The following is an 11,788-nucleotide window of genomic DNA, read 5'->3' on the forward strand; positions in this document are numbered from 1 at the left end:
TGTTGTCCTGTGCCTGGTGTCCTGTCCTTGGTGTCCTGTGCCTGGTGTCCTGTGCCTGGTGTCCTGAGCCTGGTGTCCTGAGCCTGGTGTCCTGAGCCTGGTGTCCTGTGCCTGGTGTCCTGTCCCTGTTGTCCTTTGCCTGGTGTCCTGTCCTTGGTGTCCATTCCCTGTTGTCCTGAGCCTGGTGCCCTGTCCCTGGTGACCTGTGCCTGGTGTCCTGTCCTTGGTGTCCTGTGCCTGGTGTCCTGTCCTTGGTGCCCTGTGCCTGGTGTCCTGTCCTTGGTGCCCTGTGCCTGGTGTCCTGTGCCTGGTGCCCTGTCCCTGGGGTCCTGTGCCTGGTGTCCTGTCCCTGGTGTCCTGTGCCTGGTGTCCTGTCCTTGGTGCCCTGTGCCCGGTGACCTGGTGTCCTGAGCCTAGTGTCCTGTGCCTGGTGTTCTGTGCCTGGTGTCCTGTCCTTGGTGCCCTGTGCCTGGTGTCCTGTCCCTGGGGTCATGTGCCTGGTGTCCTGTCCTTGGTGTCCTGTGCCTGGTGTCCTGTGCCTGGTGTCCTGTCCTTGGTGCCCTGTGCCTGGTGTCCTGTGCCTGGTGCCCTGTCCCTGGGGTCCTGTCCCTGGTGTCCGGTGTCCTGAGCCTGGTGTGCTGTCCCTGGAGTCCTGTCCCTGGTGTCCGGTGCCTGGTGTCCTGAGCCTGGTGTACTGTCCCTGGGGTCCTGTCCCTGTTGTCCTGTCCCTGGTGTCCTGTGCCTGGTGTCCTGTCCCTGGTGCCCTGTCCCTGGTGCCCTGTGCCTGGTGTCCTGTGCCTGGTGTCCTGTGCCTGGTGTCCTGAGCCTGGTGTGCTGTCCCTGGGGTCCTGTGCCTGGTGTCCTGTGCCTGGTGTCCTGTGCCTGGTGTCCTGTGTCTGGTGCCCTGTCCCTGGTGCCCTGTCCCTGGTGTCCTGTGCCTGGTGTCCTGTACTTGGTGTCCTGTCCCTGGTGTCCTGTCCTTGGTGTCCTGTGCCTGGTGTCCTGTCCCTGGTGTCCTGTCCTTGGTGTCCTGTCCTTGGTGTCCTGTGCCTGGTGTCCTGTCCCTGGGGTCCTGTGCCTGGGGTCCTGTGCCTGGGGTCCTGTGTCTGGTGTCCTGTGCCTGGTGTCCTGTCCCTGTTGTCCTGTGCCTGGTGTCCTGTGCCTGGTGTCCTGTCCCTGTTGTCCTGTGCCTGGTGTCCTTTCCCTGTTGTCCTGAGCCTGGTGCCCTGTCCCTGGTGTCCTGCGCCTGGTGTCCTGTGCCTGGTGCCCTGTCCTTGGTGCCCTGTGCCTGGTGTCCTGTCCCTGGGGTCCTGTGCCTGGTGTCCTGTGCCTGGTGTGCTGAGCCTGGTGTCCTGTGCCTGGTGTCCCGTGCCTGGTGTCCCGTGCCTGGTGTCCTGTGCCTGGTGTCCCGTGCCTGGTGTCCCGTGCCTGGTGTCCTGTGCCTGGTGTCCTGTGCCTGGTGTCCCGTGCCTGGGGTCCGGTGCCTGGTGTCCTGAGCCTGGTGTGCTGTCCCTGGAGTCCTGTCCCTGGTGTCCGGTGCCTGGTGTCCTGAGCCTGGTGTCCTGAGCCTGGTGTGCTGTCCCTGGGGTCCTGTCCCTGGTGTCCTGTCCCTGTTGTCCTGTCCCTGGTGTTCTGTGCCTGGTGTCCTGTCCCTGGTGCCCTGTGCCTGGTGTCCTGTGCCTGGTGTCCTGTGCCTGGTGTCCTGTCCCTGGTGTCCTGTCCCTGGTGTCCTGTCCCTGGTGTCCTGTGCCTGGTGTCCTGAGCCTGGTGTGCTGTCCCTGGGGTCCTGTGCCTGGTGTCCTGTCCCTGGTGCCCTGTGTCCTGTGCCTGGTGTCCTGTCCCTGGTGCCCTGTGCCTGGTGTCCTGTGCCTGGTGTCGTGTCCTGTCCCTGGTGTCCTGTCCCTGTTGTCCTGTGTCTGGTGTCCTGTGCCTGGTGTCCTGTCCCTGTTGTCCTGTGCCTGGTGTCCTGTGCCTGGTGTCCTGTCCCTGGTGTCCTGTGCCTGGTGTCCTGTCCCTGGTGTCCTGTCCCTGGTGTCCTGTGCCTGGTGTCCGGTGCCCGGTGTCCTGAGCCTGGTGTGCTGTCCCTGGGGTCCTGTGCCTGGTGTCCTGTCCCTGGTGCCCTGTGTCCTGTGCCTGGTGTCCTGTCCCTGGTGCCCTGTGCCTGGTGTCCTGTGCCTGGTGTCGTGTCCTGTCCCTGGTGTCCTGTCCCTGTTGTCCTGTGTCTGGTGTCCTGTCCTTGGTGTCCTGTGCCTGGTGTCCTGTCCCTGGTGTCCTGTCCTTGGTGTCCTGTCCCTGGGGTCCTGTCCCTGGGGTCCTGTGCCTGGTGTCCTGAGCCTGGTGTCCTGAGCCTGGTGTCCTGTCCCTGTTGTCCTGTGCCTGGTGTCCTGTCCTTGGTGTCCTTTCCCTGTTGTCCTGAGCCTGGTGCCCTGCGCCTGGTGTCCTTTGCCTGGTGTCCTGTGCCTGGTGCCCTGTCCTGGGTGCCCTGTGCCTGGTGTCCTGTCCCTGGGGTCCTGTGCCTGGCGTCCTGTCCTTGGTGTCCTGTGCCTGGTGTCCTGTGCCTGGTGTCCTGTGCCTGGTGTCCTGTGCCTGGTGTCCTGTCCCTGGGGTCCTGTGCCTGGTGTCCTGTCCCTGGTGTCCTGTGCCTGGTGTCCTGTCCTTGGTGCCCTGTGCCCGGTGACCTGTGCCCTGGTGTCCTGAGCCTGGTGTTCTGTGCCTGGTGTCCTGTCCTTGGTGCCCTGTGCCTGGTGTCCTGTGCCTGGGGTCCTGTGCCTGGTGTCCTGTCCTTGGTGTCCTGTGCCTGGTGTCCTGTCCTTGGTGCCCTGTGCCTCGTGTCCTGTGCCTGGTGCCCTGTCCCTGGGGTCCTGTCCCTGGGGTCCGGTGCCTGGGGTCCGGTGCCTGGTGTCCTGAGCCTGGTGTGCTGTCCCTGGAGTCCTGTCCCTGGTGTCCGGTGCCTGGTGTCCTGAGCCTGGTGTGCTGTCCCTGGGGTCCTGTCCCTGGGGTCCTGTCCCTGGTGTCCTGTCCCTGGTGTCCTGTCCCTGGTGTTCTGTGCCTGGTGTCCTGTCCCTGGTGTCCTGTGCCTGGTGTCCTGTCCCTGGTGTCCTGTGCCTGGTGTCCGGTGCCTGGTGTCCTGAGCCTGGTGTCCTGAGCCTGGTGTGCTGTCCCTGGTGTCCTGTCCCTGGTGCCCTGTGCCTGGTGTCCTGTGCCTGGTGTCCTGTGCCTGGGGTCCTGTCCCTGGGGTCCGGTGCCTCGTGTCCTGAGCCTGGTGTGCTGTCCCTGGAGTCCTGTCCCTGGTGTCCGGTGCCTGGTGTCCTGAGCCTGGTGTGCTGTCCCTGGGGTCCTGTCCCTGGTGTCCTGTCCCTGTTGTCCTGTCCCTGGTGTTCTGTGCCTGGTGTCCTGTCCCTGGTGTCCTGTGCCTGGTGTCCTGAGCCTGGTGTGCTGTCCCTGGGGTCCTGTGCCTGGTGTCCTGTCCCTGGTGCCCTGTGTCCTGTGCCTGGTGTCCTGTGCCTGGTATCCTGTCCCTGGTGCCCTGTGCCTGGTGTCCTGAGCCTGGTGTCCTGAGCCTGGTGTGCTGTCCCTGGGGTCCTGTCCCTGGGGTCCGGTGCCTGGTGTCCTGAGCCTGGTGTGCTGTCCCTGGAGTCCTGTCCCTGGTGTCCGGTGCCTGGTGTCCTGAGCCTGGTGTGCTGTCCCTGGGGTCCTGTCCCTGGTGTCCTGTCCCTGTTGTCCTGTCCCTGGTGTTCTGTGCCTGGTGTCCTGTCCCTGGTGCCCTGTGCCTGGTGTCCTGTGCCTGGTGTCCTGTGCCTGGTGTCCTGTCCCTGGTGTCCTGTCCATGGTGTCCGGTGCCTGGTGTCCTGAGCCTGGTGTGCTGTCCCTGGGGTCCTGTGCCTGGTGTCCTGTCCCTGGTGCCCTGTGTCCTGTGCCTGGTGTCCTGTCCCTGGTGCCCTGTGCCTGGTGTCCTGTGCCTGGTGTCGTGTCCTGTCCCTGGTGTCCTGTCCCTGGTGTCCTGTCCCTGTTGTCCTGTCCTTGGTGTCCTGTGCCTGGTGTCCTGTGCCTGGTGTCCTGTCCTTGGTGTCCTGTCCCTGGGGTCCTGTCCCTGGGGTCCTGTGCCTGGTGTCCTGTGTCTGGTGTCCTGTGCCTGGTGTCCTGTCCCTGTTGTCCTGTGCCTGGTGTCCTGAGCCTGGTGTCCTGTGCCTGGTGTCCTGTCCCTGTTGTCCTGTGCCTGGTGTCCTGTCCTTGGTGTCCTTTCCCTGTTGTCCTGAGCCTGGTGCCCTGCGCCTGGTGTCCTTTGCCTGGTGTCCTGTGCCTGGTGCCCTGTGCCTGGTGTCCTGTCCTTGGTGTCCTGTGCCTGGTGTCCTGTGCCTGGTGTCCTGTGCCTGGTGTCCTGTGCCTGGTGTCCTGACCCTGGTGTCCTGTGCCTGGTGTCCTGTGCCTGGTGCCCTGTCCCTGGGGTCCTGTGCCTGGTGTCCTGTCCCTGGTGTCCTGTGCCTGGTGTCCTGTCCTTGGTGCCCTGTGCCCTGGTGTCCTGAGCCTGGTGTTCTGTGCCTGGTGTCCTGTCCTTGGTGCCCTGTGCCTGGTGTCCTGTCCCTGGGGTCCTGTGCCTGGTGTCCTGTCCTTGGTGTCCTGTCCTTGGTGCCCTGTGCCTCGTGTCCTGTGCCTGGTGCCCTGTCCCTGGGGTCCTGTCCCTGGGGTCCGGTGCCTGGTGTCCTGAGCCTGGTGTGCTGTCCCTGGAGTCCTGTCCCTGGTGTCCGGTGCCTGGTGTCCTGAGCCTGGTGTGCTGTCCCTGGGGTCCTGTCCCTGGGGTCCTGTCCCTGGTGTCCTGTCCCTGTTGTCCTGTCCCTGGTGTTCTGTGCCTGGTGTCCTGTCCCTGGTGCCCTGTGCCTGGTGTCCTGTCCCTGGTGTCCTGTGCCTGGTGTCCTGAGCCTGGTGTCCTGAGCCTGGTGTCCTGAGCCTGGTGTCCTGAGCCTGGTGTGCTGAGCCTGGTGTGCTGTCCCTGGTGTCCTGTCCCTGGTGCCCTGTGCCTGGTGTCCTGTGCCTGGGGTCCTGTCCCTGGGGTCCGGTGCCTGGTGTGCTGTCCCTGGAGTCCGGTGCCTGGTGTCCTGAGCCTGGTGTGCTGTCCCTGGGGTCCTGTCCCTGGTGTCCTGTCCCTGTTGTCCTGTCCCTGGTGTTCTGTGCCTGGTGTCCTGTCCCTGGTGTCCTGTCCCTGGTGTCCTGTGCCTGGTGTCCTGTGCCTGGTGTCCTGAGCCTGGTGTGCTGTCCCTGGGGTCCTGTGCCTGGTGTCCTGTCCCTGGTGCCCTGTGTCCTGTGCCTGGTGTCCTGTCCCTGGTGCCCTGTGCCTGGTGTCCTGTGCCTGGTGTCCTGTCCTTGGTGTCCTGTCCCTGTTGTCCTGTGCCTGGTGTCCTGTGCCTGGTGTCCTGTGCCTGGTGTCCTGTCCATGGTGTCCTGTCCTTGGGGTCCTGTGCCTGGTGTCCTGTCCCTGGGGTCCTGTGCCTGGGGTCCTGTGCCTGGTGTCCTGTGCCTGGTGTCCTGTCCCTGTTGTCCTGTGCCTGGTGTCCTGAGCCTGGTGTCCTGTGCCTGGTGTCCTGTCTCTGTTGTCCTGTGCCTGGTGTCCTGTCCTTGGTGTCCTGTGCCTGGTGTCCTGTGCCTGGTGTCCTGAGCCTGGTGTCCTGAGCCTGGTGTCCTGAGCCTGGTGTCCTGTGCCTGGTGTCCTGTCCCTGTTGTCCTTTGCCTGGTGTCCTGTCCTTGGTGTCCATTCCCTGTTGTCCTGAGCCTGGTGCCCTGTCCCTGGTGACCTGTGCCTGGTGTCCTGTCCTTGGTGTCCTGTGCCTGGTGTCCTGTCCTTGGTGCCCTGTGCCTGGTGTCCTGTCCTTGGTGCCCTGTGCCTGGTGTCCTGTGCCTGGTGCCCTGTCCCTGGGGTCCTGTGCCTGGTGTCCTGTCCCTGGTGTCCTGTGCCTGGTGTCCTGTCCTTGGTGCCCTGTGCCCGGTGACCTGGTGTCCTGAGCCTAGTGTCCTGTGCCTGGTGTTCTGTGCCTGGTGTCCTGTCCTTGGTGCCCTGTGCCTGGTGTCCTGTCCCTGGGGTCATGTGCCTGGTGTCCTGTCCTTGGTGTCCTGTGCCTGGTGTCCTGTGCCTGGTGTCCTGTCCTTGGTGCCCTGTGCCTGGTGTCCTGTGCCTGGTGCCCTGTCCCTGGGGTCCTGTCCCTGGTGTCCGGTGTCCTGAGCCTGGTGTGCTGTCCCTGGAGTCCTGTCCCTGGTGTCCGGTGCCTGGTGTCCTGAGCCTGGTGTACTGTCCCTGGGGTCCTGTCCCTGTTGTCCTGTCCCTGGTGTCCTGTGCCTGGTGTCCTGTCCCTGGTGCCCTGTCCCTGGTGCCCTGTGCCTGGTGTCCTGTGCCTGGTGTCCTGTGCCTGGTGTGCTGTCCCTGGGGTCCTGTGCCTGGTGTCCTGTGCCTGGTGTCCTGTGCCTGGTGTCCTGTGTCTGGTGCCCTGTCCCTGGTGCCCTGTCCCTGGTGTCCTGTGCCTGGTGTCCTGTACTTGGTGTCCTGTCCCTGGTGTCCTGTCCTTGGTGTCCTGTGCCTGGTGTCCTGTCCCTGGTGTCCTGTCCTTGGTGTCCTGTCCTTGGTGTCCTGTGCCTGGTGTCCTGTCCCTGGGGTCCTGTGCCTGGGGTCCTGTGCCTGGGGTCCTGTGTCTGGTGTCCTGTGCCTGGTGTCCTGTCCCTGTTGTCCTGTGCCTGGTGTCCTGTGCCTGGTGTCCTGTCCCTGTTGTCCTGTGCCTGGTGTCCTTTCCCTGTTGTCCTGAGCCTGGTGCCCTGTCCCTGGTGTCCTGCGCCTGGTGTCCTGTGCCTGGTGCCCTGTCCTTGGTGCCCTGTGCCTGGTGTCCTGTCCCTGGGGTCCTGTGCCTGGTGTCCTGTGCCTGGTGTCCTGTCCCTGGTGTCCTGTGCCTGGTGTCCTGTGCCTGGTGCCCTGTCCTTGATGCCCTGTGCCTGGTGTCCTGTCCCTGGGGTCCTGTGCCTGGTGCCCTGTCCTTGGTGCCCTGTGCCTGGTGTCCTGTCCCTGGGGTCCTGAGCCTGGTGCCCTGTCCCTGGTGTCCTTTGCCTGGTGTCCTGTGCCTGGTGCCCTGTCCTTGGTGCCCTGTGCCTGGTGTCCTGTCCCTGGGGTCCTGTGCCTGGTGTCCTGTCCTTGGTGTCCTGTGCCTGGTGTCCTGTGCCTGGTGTCCTGTGCCTGGTGTCCTGAGCCTGGTGTGCTGTCCCTGGGGTCCTGTGCCTGGTGTCCTGTCCCTGGTGCCCTGTGTCCTGTGCCTGGTGTCCTGTGCCTGGTATCCTGTCCCTGGTGCCCTGTGCCTGGTGTCCGGTGTCCTGAGCCTGGTGTGCTGTCCCTGGGGTCCTGTCCCTGGGGTCCGGTGCCTGGGGTCCTGAGCCTGGTGTGCTGTCCCTGGAGTCCTGTCCCTGGTGTCCTGTCCCTGGTGTTCTGTGCCTGGTGTCCTGTCCCTGGTGCCCTGTGCCTGGTGTCCTGTGCCTGGTGTCCTGTCCCTGGTGTCCTGTCCCTGGTGTCCTGTGCCTGGTGTCCGGTGCCTGGTGTCCTGAGCCTGGTGTGCTGTCCCTGGGGTCCTGTGCCTGGTGTCCTGTCCCTGGTGCCCTGTGTCCTGTGCCTGGTGTCCTGTCCCTAGTGCCCTGTGCCTGGTGTCGTGTCCTGTCCCTGGTGTCCTGTCCCTGTTGTCCTGTGTCTGGTGTCCTGTCCTTGGTGTCCTGTGCCTGGTGTCCTGTGCCTGGTGTCCTGTCCCTGGTGTCCTGTCCTTGGTGTCCTGTCCCTGGGGTCCTGTCCCTGGGGTCCTGTGCCTGGTGTCCTGTGCCTGGTGTCCTGTGCCTGGTGTCCTGTCCCTGGTGTCCTGTGCCTGGTGTCCTGAGCCTGGTGTCCTGTGCCTGGTGTCCTGTCCCTGTTGTCCTGTGCCTGGTGTTCTGTCCTTGGTGTCCTTTCCCTGTTGTCCTGAGCCTGGTGCCCTGCGCCTGGTGTCCTTTGCCTGGTGTCCTGTGCCTGGTGCCCTGTCCTTGGTGCCCTGTGCCTGGTGTCCTGTCCCTGGGGTCCTGTGCCTGGTGTCCTGTCCTTGGTGTCCTGTGCCTGGTGTCCTGTGCCTGGTGTCCTGTCCCTGGTGTCCTGTGCCTGGTGCCCTGTCCCTGGGGTCCTGTGCCTGGTGTCCTGTGCCTGGTGTCCTGTCCTTGGTGCCCTGTGCCCTGGTGTCCTGAGCCTGGTGTTCTGTGTCTGGTGTCCTGTCCTTGGTGCCCTGTGCCTGGTGTCCTGTCCCTGGGGTCCTGTGCCTGGTGTCCTGTCCTTGGTGTCCTGTGCCTGGTGTCCTGTGCCTGGTGTCCTGTCCTTGGTGCCCTGTGCCTCGTGTCCTGTGCCTGGTGCCCTGTCCCTGGGGTCCTGTCCCTGGAGTCCGGTGCCTGGTGTCCTGAGCCTGGTGTGCTGTCCCTGGGGTCCTGTCCCTGGTGTCCTGTCCCTGTTGTCCTGTCCCTGGTGTTCTGTGCCTGGTGTCCTGTCCCTGGTGCCCTGTGCCTGGTGTCCTGTCCCTGGTGTCCTGTGCCTGGTGTCCTGTCCCTGGTGTCCTGTGCCTGGTGTCCGGTGCCTGGTGCCCTGTGCCTGGTGTCCTGTCCCTGGTGTCCTGTGCCTGGTGTCCTGTCCCTGGTGTCCTGTCCCTGGTGTCCTGAGCCTGGTGTCCTGAGCCTGGTGTCCTGAGCCTGGTGTCCTGAGCCTGGTGTGCTGTCCCTGGTGTCCTGTCCCTGGTGTCCTGTCCCTGGTGCCCTGTGCCTGGTGTCCTGTGCCTGGGGTCCTGTCCCTGGGGTCCGGTGCCTGGTGTGCTGTCCCTGGAGTCCTGTCCCTGGAGTCCTGTCCCTGGTGTCCGGTGCCTGGTGTCCTGAGCCTGGTGTGCTGTCCCTGGGGTCCTGTCCCTGGTGTCCTGTCCCTGTTGTCCTGTCCCTGGTGTTCTGTGCCTGGTGTCCGGTCCCTGGTGTCCTGTGCCTGGTGTCCTGTGCCTGGTGTCCTGAGCCTGGTGTGCTGTCCCTGGGGTCCTGTGCCTGGTGTCCTGTCCCTGGTGTCCTGTCCCTGGTGCCCTGTGTCCTGTGCCTGGTGTCCTGTGCCTGGTGTCCTGTCCCTGGTGCCCTGTGCCTGGTGTCCTGTCCTTGGTGTCCTGTCCCTGTTGTCCTGTGCCTGGTGTCCTGTGCCTGGTGTCCTGTCCCTGTTGTCCTGTCCTTGGGGTCCTGTGCCTGGTGTCCTGTGCCTGGGGTCCTGTGTCTGGTGTCCTGTGCCTGGTGTCCTGTGCCTGGTGTCCTGTCCCTGTTGTCCTGTGCCTGGTGTCCTGAGCCTGGTGTCCTGTGCCTGGTGTCCTGTGCCTGGTGTCCTGTCCCTGTTGTCCTGTGCCTGGTGTCCTGTGCCTGGTGTCCTGTCCCTGTTGTCCTGTGCCTGGTGTCCTGAGCCTGGTGTCCTGAGCCTGGTGTCCTGAGCCTGGTGTCCTGTGCCTGGTGTCCTGTCCCTGTTGTCCTGTGCCTGGTGTCCTGTCCTTGGTGTCCATTCCCTGTTGTCCTGAGCCTGGTGCCCTGTCCCTGGTGACCTGTGCCTGGTGTCCTGTCCTTGGTGTCCTGTGCCTGGTGTCCTGTCCTTGGTGCCCTGTGCCTGGTGTCCTGTCCTTGGTGCCCTGTGCCTGGTGTCCTGTGCCTGGTGCCCTGTCCCTGGGGTCCTGTGCCTGGTGTCCTGTCCCTGGTGTCCTGTGCCTGGTGTCCTGTCCTTGGTGCCCTGTGCCCGGTGTCCTGAGCCTAGTGTCCTGTGCCTGGTGTTCTGTGCCTGGTGTCCTGTCCTTGGTGCCCTGTGCCTGGTGTCCTGTCCCTGGGGTCATGTGCCTGGTGTCCTGTCCTTGGTGTCCTGTGCCTGGTGTCCTGTGCCTGGTGTCCTGTCCTTGGTGCCCTGTGCCTGGTGTCCTGTGCCTGGTGCCCTGTCCCTGGGGTCCTGTCCCTGGTGTCCGGTGTCCTGAGCCTGGTGTGCTGTCCCTGGAGTCCTGTCCCTGGTGTCCGGTGCCTGGTGTCCTGAGCCTGGTGTGCTGTCCCTGGGGTCCTGTCCCTGTTGTCCTGTCCCTGGTGTCCTGTGCCTGGTGTCCTGTCCCTGGTGCCCTGTCCCTGGTGCCCTGTGCCTGGTGTCCTGTGCCTGGTGTCCTGAGCCTGGTGTGCTGTCCCTGGGGTCCTGTGCCTGGTGTCCTGTGCCTGGTGTCCTGTGTCTGGTGTCCTGTCCTTGGTGTCCTGTCCCTGGTGCCCTGTGCCTGGTGTCCTGTGCCTGGTGTCCTGTCCTTGGTGTCCTGTCCCTGGTGTCCTGTCCTTGGTGTCCTGTGCCTGGTGTCCTGTCCCTGGTGTCCTGTCCTTGGTGTCCTGTGCCTGGTGTCCTGTCCCTGGGGTCCTGTGCCTGGGGTCCTGTGTCTGGTGTCCTGTGCCTGGTGTCCTGTCCCTGTTGTCCTGTGCCTGGTGTCCTGTGCCTGGTGTCCTGTGCCTGGTGTCCTGTCCCTGTTGTCCTGTGCCTGGTGTCCTGTCCTTGGTGTCCTTTCCCTGTTGTCCTGAGCCTGGTGCCCTGTCCCTGGTGTCCTGCGCCTGGTGTCCTTTGCCTGGTGTCCTGTGCCTGGTGCCCTGTCCTTGGTGCCCTGTGCCTGGTGTCCTGTCCCTGGGGTCCTGTGCCTGGTGTCCTGTCCTTGGTGTCCTGTGCCTGGTGTCCTGTCCTTGGTGTCCTGTGCCTGGTGTCCTGTGCCTGGTGTCCTGTCCTTGGTGCCCTGTGCCTGGTGTCCTGTGCCTGGTGCCCTGTCCCTGGGGTCCTGTGCCTGGTGTCCTGTCCTTGGTGCCCTGTGCCCGGTGACCTGGTGTCCTGAGCCTAGTGTCCTGTGCCTGGTGTTCTGTGCCTGGTGTCCTGTCCTTGGTGCCCTGTGCCTGGTGTCCTGTCCCTGGGGTCCTGTGCCTGGTGTCCTGTCCTTGGTGTCCTGTGCCTGGTGTCCTGTCCTTGGTGCCCTGTGCCTGGTGTCCTGTGCCTGGTGCCCTGTCCCTGGAGTCCTGTCCCTGGTGTCCGGTGCCTGGTGTGCTGTCCCTGGGATCCTGTCCCTGGTGTCCTGTCCCTGTTGTCCTGTCCCTGGTGTTCTGTGCCTGGTGTCCTGTCCCTGGTGCCCTGTGCCTGGTGTCCTGTGCCTGGTGTCCTGTCCCTGGTGTCCTGTGCCTGGTGTCCTGAGCCTGGTGTGCTGTCCCTGGGGTCCTGTGCCTGGTGTCCTGTACCTGGTGTCCTGTACCTGGTGTCCTGTCCCTGTTGTCCTGTGCCTGGTGTCCTGTGCCTGGTGTCCTGTCCTTGGTGTCCTGTGCCTGGTGTCCTGTCCCTGGTGTCCTGTCCCTGGTGTCCTGTCCTTGGTGTCCTGTGCCTGGTGTCCTGTGCCTGGGGTCCTGTGTCTGGTGTCCTGTGCCTGGTGTCCTGTCCTTGGTGTCCTTTCCCTGTTGTCCTGAGCCTGGTGCCCTGTCCCTGGTGTCCTGCGCCTGGTGTCCTTTGCCTGGTGTCCTGTGCCTGGTGCCCTGTCCTTGGTGCCCTGTGCCTGGTGTCCTGTCCCTGGGGTCCTGTGCCTGGTGTCCTGTCCTTGGTGTCCTGTGCCTGGTGCCCTGTGCCTGGTGTCCTGTCCTTGGTGCCCTGTGCCTGGTGTCCTGTGCCTGGTGCCCTGTCCCTGGGGTCCTGTGCCTGGTGTCCTGAGCCTGGTGTCCTGTGCCTGGTGTCCTGTCCCTGGGGTCCTGTGCCTGGGGTCCT

General features: G+C 64.6%; 1 long non-coding RNA gene across 1 annotated transcript in view; it reads right to left on the reverse strand.

The window, feature by feature from the left end:
- LOC141152730 (uncharacterized) overlaps nt 1-11,788 on the reverse strand; it is an 81,555-nt gene that overhangs the window by 43,185 nt on the left and 26,582 nt on the right. The window lies entirely within an intron of this gene.

This window comes from Phyllobates terribilis, unplaced genomic scaffold (assembly GCF_046119375.1).
Source record: "Phyllobates terribilis strain yellow unplaced genomic scaffold, ASM4611937v1 Scaffold_6__1_contigs__length_29720123, whole genome shotgun sequence".
Classification (NCBI taxonomy): Eukaryota; Metazoa; Chordata; class Amphibia; order Anura; family Dendrobatidae; genus Phyllobates; species Phyllobates terribilis.